Genomic DNA, 9,158 nt, shown 5'->3' on the forward strand with positions numbered 1-9,158 from the left:
CTACCTCTGCTGCTGCTGCTGCTGCTGCTAAGTCACTTCAGTCGTGTCCGACTCTGTGCAACCCCATAGATGGCAGCCCACCAGGCTCCCCCGTCCCTGGGATTCTCCAGGCAAGAACACTGGTTGTAAATAGTGTGCAAGAGGGTATTTGGACTGTAGTTTTGATGGAGACTCTGAAATACAATTGATATGAACGGGAAACAGTCTGAGAAGAGTTTTAAGAATCTTAGAACCCTCAGTCAGGTCGGGGATATAAGGGAGTACCACATACTCCCCATGTAGTAGGGAAGCATCTTATAAAAAGCTGTGCTGAGAGCCCATCTTTCTCCCCCAGGAAGGGGAAGTGGGTGACTTTTTTGGAAGGTTTGTCTGGAAGCCCTCAGCCTGGGGCATGCTGGACTAGAGTCTGTCTCCCACCAGGGAATACAGAACAGATCGAGTGCTTTGCAGGAGAGGTTGGAGAGCGGAGGTTGGAGAGGGGAGGTTGGAGAGGGTCACTGTGCTGGGACTGGCCAAGCTTCTAGAGAGTCAGGGTGGGAGTTGGGGGGCGCAGGGGTGACCAGGGGGAGTACAGTGAGAGGTCCTCTCGTTGCCTGTCCAGTGGAGCTGCCTGTGTTTTGGGGGGAGCCTGGGAGCAGGAGAAAGCTGGAGGCAAATGTCTGATTTTAAGACCTGCCCCACGAAACCACAATAGACACACTTGCCAGGTTCGAGGGGCCCAGGATGCACTCCCTGAGAGCTGACGAAGCACCCTAAGAAAGTCAGTGTCACATAGCTACCAGAGACAGATCAGCCAGGTGCCTGTGCAGGGGGGACCTGACCCAGCCTCCAGCCTTTGCTTCCCTTCCTTCTCGTCTCTGGGACCCTGAAACTGGCCAGAAACTCAGGAAGAGGAGTGCCTGACAGAGAACCATTGTGTCCCTTTCCCATCTCAGCCTCCAGCCTGAAGCTGGCCCAGTGGAGCCAAAGGAGGGAGAAATGGTAACGTTAAAACCAAGTCTGGAGATCTGATTATCATCTTGGATTGTCCTGAGTTGAAATGGTTGAATTTTAGAGTTACCATGGGGTGTAAAAGACCTTCCGCTTTTATAGAAGGGAAGTCAAGGGCCTGCCTGCCGAGTTTTTTTCCCAGTGGCAGCAGAAAGGTTCCTTCACTGAACAATTTTAAAAGGGTGGTGGGAGAAAAATACAGTAAGTCCCCTGCATACAAACCTTCAAGTTTCGAAATTTCAAAGACGTGAACAAGTGTTTCATTAACATCAGGCATGGGTGAAATTGCAGCTTGCCCTCCGTCTTCTACTGCTGATGATCCTTCTGCTCTCCTGGCTCCCGTCTCCTCTCCCTCCCCCAGCCAGTAACTCTTCTTGCCTGTTCACTGGATGCCATTCCCTGTATGCCAACTGTTGTACTGTACTACTGCACTTTTCAGGGTACTACTGTTCTTGTTCAGTCGCTCAGTCGTGTCCGACTCTCTGTGACCCCATGGACTCCAGCGCTCTAGGCTTCCCTGTCCATCACCACTTCCCAGAGCTTCTCAAAACTCCTGTCCATTGAGTCGGTGATGCCATCCAACCATCTCACCCTCTGTTGTCCCCTTCTCCTCCTGCCTTCAATCTTTCCCAGCATCAGGGTCTTTTCCAATGAGTCGGCTCTTCACATCAGGTGGCCAACGTATTGGAGCTTCAGCTTCAGCATCTGTCTTTCCAATGAATATTCAGGGTTGATTTCCTTTAGGATTCACTAGTTTAATCTCCTTGATCTGAGAGTACTATACTCTAAGGTTAAAACTGTTTTATTTTTTGCTTTTTATGTATTACTTTTCAGAAAAGTAATTATATTTCAGTAAAGTATTATATTACAGTAGGCTATCCAGTGGCTCAGACAGTAAACAATTTGCCTGCAATGCAGGAGACCTGGGTTTAATTCCTGGATCAGGAAGATCCCCTGGAGAAGGGAATGGCAACACATTCCAGTATCCTTGTCTGAAGAATCCCATGGACAGAAGAGCCTGGTGAGTTACAGTTCATGGGGTCACAGAGTTGGACCCGACTGAGTGACTAAAATATACTACAGTACTATATAACTGATTGTGTTAGTTGGGTACCTAGGCTAGCTCTGACTTACAAACAAATTAAACTTATGAACACATTCTTGGAATAGAACTCATTTGTATATAGACTTAATGTAAATGGTTTCGATCACAAGTTGTGCTTGTTCAACATAATATAGATGTGTTTTGTTTGGCAAGGGTGTTAGGTGTGTTTCCACAGTTGTTGCCATAAATCAGGGCTTTCCAGGCGAAGGGATCCCCTGCACCAGGGTTAGTGGGGGGTGGTCACCGAGACGACCAGGCTGCAGCTCACCAGGTTCAAGGGAGCAGCAGCTCTCAGTGCCTGTGACCCACTGGCCCTTGTCCCTAGGGAGTCACTAACCCAAAGCAGCAAGCTGTCAGATTGGCCCAGCCACTTGGAGCTGTTTCCTGGTGTCCTGGGCACCACAGTGGCTGCCCCGACCCGAGCAGGAATGGAATCACCACCAGTCCAATTGGAATCCAGCGCCCACTCAGAAGGAGTTCAGTTCCAGACGAGCAGAGTGTGATCATCTCCTGGGCAAGGATCCTGGGGTTCACAGCAAAAAATAAAGCTGAAGAGGAAAAGAAGAGCTTGGCGTTCCCGTGGGTTGCTGACCATGACCTCGACAGTGTCAGTGAAGCCTGACTTTGTCTGAGATGAGCACTGTGCTGTGCTTAGTTGCTCCGTTGTGTGCGACTCTTTGCAACCCCATGGGCTGTAGCCCACCAGGCTCCCCTGTCCATTCTCTAAGTAAGAATACTGAAGTGGGTTGCTGTGCCCTCCTCCAGGGTATCTTCCCACCCCAGGGATTAAACCTAGATCTCCTGCATTGCAAGCTGAGTCTTTACCATCTGAGCTACCAGGGAAGTCCAAGATGAGCACAAAATACTGCCATCCCGGACAACTGTTTCTATTTCTATGATGGTCTGTACCTTTCTTCAGGAACACCACAGAATGTCAGAGCAGCTGAGTGAGGTGTAGTTTCTCCACAGCTATGGTTCTGGGAAGGCCTTGCATTCATGGACTGCTGACAATCTGATGGGTTCTATGGACCCACTGCCCAGAAAAAAGTGCACTGGGCCTCACCTTCCTTCCCATCCACTTCCCAGGGATTGGCATGCACTCGACCACCATTCTTGACCCCTTTGGTCCTTGCTGGTAGAGCCCACTTCCCTCTGAACAGGCTGAAAACACCAGATGTTCTGGGTCTAACTTCCCTCACAGCTGTGTCCCAGCCCTAGCCAGTGAGACCAGGTCTACTAGGAGTAATGGAGAAAAGTCTGTCTTGGGACTTCTCTGGTGGTACAGTGGATAAGAATTTGCCTGCTAATGCAGGGGACACAGGTTTGATCCTTCGTCCAGGAAGATTCCACATGCTACGGGGCAACTATGCCATGCGCCACAACTACTGAGCTTGCACGCCTAGAGCCCATGCTCTATAACAAGAGAAGCTACCACAGGGAGAATGCAGCACACCTAAACCAAGAGAGCAGCCCCCACTCATTGAAACCAGAGAAAGCCCGGGAGCAGCAAAAAAGACCCAGCACAGAAGTAAACCAATATATAAAAAAGTGAAAAATCTTTTTGGTAAAAAGAGAAGGATGAGGGGACAACTCTCTCCTCCTTTGGATGTTGATGCTCGGAGTCCAGCTGCCACTCTGTCACCATCAAGAGAAATAGAGAGCTGAATTAAGCAATCCTGCCACTGTCCACTTCTGGACAGTTTAGTTCAGTTCAGTCGCTCAGTCGTGTTCAACTCTTTGAGACCCCATGGACCGCAGCACGCCAGGCCTCCCTGTCCATCACCAACTCCCAGAGTTTACCCAAACTCATGTCCACTGAGTTGGTGATGCCTTCCAACCATTTTATCCTCTGTCGTCCCCTTCTCCTGCCCTCAATCTTTCCCAGCATCAGGGTCTCTTCAAATGAGTCAACTCTTTGCATCAGGTGGCCAAAGTATTGGAATTTCAGCTTCAACATCAGTCCTTCCAATGAACACCCAGGACTGATCTCCTCCTCTAGGATGGACTGGTTGGATCTCCTTGCAGTCCAAGGGACTCTCAAGAGTCTTCTCCAACACCACGGTTAAAAAGCATCAGTTCTTCGGTGCTCAGCTTTCTTTATAGTCCAACTCTCACATCCATACATGACTACTGGAAAAACCATAGCCTTGACTAGATGGACCTTTCTTGACAACGTAATGTCTGTTTTTTAATATGCTGTCTAGGTTGGTCATAACTTTCTTCCAAGGAGTAAGCGTCTTTTAATTTCATGGCTGCAATCACCATCTGTAGTGATTTGGAGCCCAAAAAAATAAAGTCAGCCACTGTTTCCACTGTTTCCCCATCTATTTGGCATGAAGTGATGGGACCGGAGAGATGACATATATTATTATTGTTGGAACTGCTTTCCTGTTCTTTTTTTTAGTTTTTTTTTTTTTTTTTAATGTGGACCATTTTTAAAGTCTTTATTGAATTTGTTACAATATTGCTTCTGTTCTATGTATTAGTTTTTTTTTTTTTTTTTTTGTCTAAAAGGCATCTTAGCTCCCTGACCAGGGATTGAACCCATGGCCCCTGCATTGGAAGGCAAAGTCTTAACCAATGGACCGCCAGGGAAGTTCCTGCTTTCCTTTTTTTACCTCTGAAAGCAGCTGCTGACTCAATGGATTCCCTGATGACCATCCAGCACCTTCTAAGAGTTCACAGACCCAGCGTTGGAAGCTGTGAACTAGAGCCTGGTCTCCTCATTCTAGCAATTGTCTTCTCGGGTCCTCAACTATCAGCTCACAGAAAGGCAAAGGCAGGCTACGTCAGGGGTCTCCAAGCCATAGTGGGCTGTCTTAACTCTCTGAGATAATTTGTATGCAAAGCAGTCTTCATATATGGGGGATGATGTGTAAGAAATATCATGCTGGAAAACACAGGTTCTCAACCTGCTCAATTCCAATCTGTGGTGGGAACTTGGACAGTCTCACCTCTCTAAGACCGAGTTTCCACATCTGCCACTTCACGCTACCTTGTCTTAAGGGACTGTATATGTGTGCATGCTAAGTTGCTTGTCACATCTGACTCTTTGTGATGCCATGGACTGCAGCCCGCCAGACTTCCCTGTCCATTAGATTTTCCTGGCAAGAATACTGGAGTGCGTTGCCATGCCCTCCTCCAGAGGACCTTCCTTACCCAGGGATCAAATCCAAGTCTCTTACGTCTCCTGCATTGGCAAGCGGGTTCTTTACTAGCACCACCCGGGAAGCCCATTCTTGTTTACATCTGTGGTTAATTTCTTCCTGATCACAGTCCTTTCACAGCATCAAAAATACAGCCCATCAGCCAGAAGTGGTTCAGGAGATGAACTGGGAAGCTAAGACTCTCTTCTTGTGTTCTGACAAAGGCAGCATCGAGGGGTAGGTGTGCCCCGGATACTGAGGCCCGGCCACCTGCCCATCGCTGGGGGAGCAGGGCAGGAGCCCGCAGCACCGTCTGCTTCTCACCCTCTTCCATCCTCAGTCTCCTGGCTAGTTCCCACCACACCGCAGGCTTGACTGCCCGCTGGTTTTTTTACAGTTTGGGCTCTTGTTGGTTTAGAGAAACAAAATACTTCAAAAATTGTATTTCTGGAATGCCTGTAAAGCACGAGCAGACACAGATCACAACAGCTCAAAGCTTTGCTACTGGCTCCAAACCAAAGTCGCACACTGGCTTATTCAAATCTAAACAGCCCAGCCTGGTCTCTGGGTGAGCACCACATGGCTAAAATTAGACTGGCCATCTGCTGAGACAGCAGCTGGGCTATTCTGAGCCCCAGGAGGCCTGGCTGGAAGCAGGGCTGGGCCTGGGGGGAGCACTGTTGGAGCGTCCGTCCCTTTACAGTTAAGGGGGTGACAGGGAGGGGCAGAGAATGAAGGCACTCTGAGGGGAGGCCAGTGTCAAGGAGGTTTCCCAGGAGATTGAAAATGTGGGCATAAGGTCACCTTTATAACCCTGGGCTTTTCTTCCTGATGCCTGGGTGGGGAAGATCCTCTGGAGAAGGGAATGGCAACCCACTCCACTTTCCTGCCTGGAGAATCCCATGGACAGAGAAGCCTGGAGAGTTACAGTCCATGGGATCACAAAGAGTTAGACACGACTTTGTGACTCACACTTTCACGTTTCTTTCACTTCCTCCTGACTGTCCAATGGCTCCCAACAAGCATAGGATTTATTCCTTAGTCTTGTTCCTTGGTTTCTCCTTTTTTTCTTTTTTTGGGTCACACTTCATGGCATGAAAAACTTCCCCACCTGGAATCAAACCCATGCCTCCCTATAGTGGAAGGGTGGAGTCTTAACCACTGGACCACTAGGGAAGCCTGTTTCTCTCTTTTTTTAAAAAAAAAACTGGAGCTTCCTGTTTCAACTCACACCCCAGGCAAAGGTATCCGTTAGGATTTCAACAATAATGGCTGAAGTTTACTGAGGGCATACCAAGGTCAGGAACCATGCCAAGTACTTTATAGGAATTAGCACACACACTCTCAGAGCAACTCAGAGGTTGGTACCAACAGATTTCAGGCATTCAGAATGGCTAGATTTTTCCTTTTTTTGACATTCTCCTTGTAAAATTTATTGCTGCACTGTGTCTTGGCTGCGGCGCACGGGCCCTCCTTCTCCAGTCGGGGAGAGCAGGGGCTACTCTCTAGTCGTAGCGCACTGGCTTTTCATGGCGGTGGCTTCTCTTGTTGCGGAGCACAGGCTCTTGGTGTGTAAGCTTCAGTAGTTGTGGCTCACAGGTTTAGTTGTCCTGTGGCATGCAGACACGGACTGAACCCGTGTCTCCTGCATTGGTGGGTGGATTCTTTACCACTGAGCCACCAGTAAAGCCCTGATTCATCTTTCTGCAGTCAAGAGAAAAAGCCCTGATTGAAAGGACTCAGATGACCCTGGGAAGTCAGGGGTTCTCTCCTTTGGGCCCTGAACCTTGCTTCCCCCAAGCTGAACCCACCACCAGTTCTCAGGCAACAGCATCCCTGAGTTCAGGATCTACCGAATTATGCATGGGAGCTTGGGGGTACACAAATGTAACCTTACTAACACCTGCCTGTGTTGTGCTTAGTCGCTCAGTTGTGTCTGACTCTTCGTGACCCCATGGACTGTAGCCCACCAGGCTCCTCTGTCCATGGGGATTCTCCAGGCAAGAATACTAGAGTGGGTTGCCATGCCCTCTTCCAGGGGATCTTCCCAACCCAGGGATCGAACCTGGGTCTCCCACATTACAGGTGGATTTTTTACCATCTGAGCCACCAGGAAAGCCCAAGAATACTGGAGTGGGTAGCCTATCCCTTTTCCAGGGACCTTCCTGACACAGGAATTGAACTGGGGTCTCCTGCATTGCAAGAGGATTCTTCACCAGCTGAGCTACCAGGGAAGCCCCACAATGACATTTATAGACACTTTATAAACAATTTTACATTTATAGCCCTTCTAACCCATCATCTCACATCCTAGGCTCAGGCCACTCAGGCCAGTTGTCTACAGCCCCGTACTTGGTTATTTCAGTTGTTTATGCTCGGGTCATAAAACCACAATTGTTACCTATAGCTTTTTCTTTCCTACTTCTTCTGTCCTCAGTCTGAACCTTAGCTGATGTTTTTGACCTGGTGAAGTGCCCAAACTATCGTTCCTGAGGGTCAGGTCCCCAACAGCCCCACCACTGTAACAGGCTGCGGACTTCCACTGACCGCAGCTCCGCTCCCCACCCCACCCTCGTCCAACTACGCCATGGACAAGGTGATGCTGAGAAGCCCCCGGGCTGCAGACTGTCCTTCCACCTCCAAGGTCCAGCGTCCTTGTAATGTCACATTAGCCAGTAGAGTAACCCCTTTCTCTGCCTGTGGAGATGGTGGTTTTTAGAGCCCTTAAGTGGCAGCCTTATCTTCCAAGTCGGTGGAACCACTGTCGTGGCCCCTAGGGAAGCATGTCTCCCTCAGGCCTTGGACTTCCAAACCAGCAGAGCTCCAGGGGAAGTCACACGTGGCAAGAGTCAGGAGCTATGCCCACTCTAGCCCTTGCTTCTAGCACCACAGGCTAGTATCTGATCTAAAACATATTCTGGGGGACTTCCCTGGAAGTCCAGTGGTTAAGACTATGCTTCTAATGCAGGGGGCGAGGGTTTGACCCCATCGAGGAACTAAGATCTCACAGGCCCTGTGGTGCAGCCTCACCCCGTCTGGCACACTGGCTCAGCTTTAGGACCCATTCCACCTTCAATGAGGCCACATCTGGGTGAATGGACACGTGGCAAACCCAGTTGACTTACAGGCACGAGCCCATTGCTGCAAGGTGAGACCCCCTGCCCAGAAAGGCACAGTGGTGGAACAGGGCTAATGCCCAGGTGTCCCCATCTCCAGCCCTGTCCACCAGTCGGCAACCTCTTACCTGAGGAAAATGTTTGCAGGCCGTTATCTTTTTATTTTCCAAAATGAGTCTCCAAAAATGTACCTGCTTATAACCTAGATCCTGGCCTGGCTTTGCTCTCCTAAGCCAGAGAAATGCAAATAGGACCTGCCTGATGATCTTTCAGGCAAAGGTTACTGGGCAGAAGTGAGGCAGGTGGTGGGATGTTGGTCATCACTACTCTGGACCCCACAAAACCAGCTATAAGCTCCCAGGGAGCCACAATACGAAAAGCCTTACTTAGAACACCATTCCTTTAAAAAAACAACTCCCAGTATTTGGGGAATTGAAGAGGAAGTGATGCTACTTTGGAAATATGAAATCCTTAAAGTAGCTGGGTGACAAGGAGAGTAATTAAAACCAGCCCAACAGGTTGGAGATAAACCTATCCCTGATATTCAGATCCTCATGGAGAGAAGACACAAGGTGTGTGGAGCAGGTCAAAGGGCTTTCAGCGTGAACACTGAACACAGAACACACTCTGCATGGCCAAGCTGCCACTGGGCTTAACTCAGGGGACCCTAAAAGCACAGTGTTTGGGGGTTTACCCCAGTGCGAAACTCCAGTCATCACATCACTACAGCAGCTTCACAGGAGTGCTCTCACAGGGTTGTTCGAGGCGCTGTTCTCAGCCTCCAAAAGAGGGCAGCAAGAG

Source organism: Bison bison, unplaced genomic scaffold (genome assembly GCF_000754665.1).
Source record: "Bison bison bison isolate TAMUID 2011002044 unplaced genomic scaffold, Bison_UMD1.0 scf7180017864317, whole genome shotgun sequence".
NCBI lineage: Eukaryota > Metazoa > Chordata > Mammalia > Artiodactyla > Bovidae > Bison > Bison bison.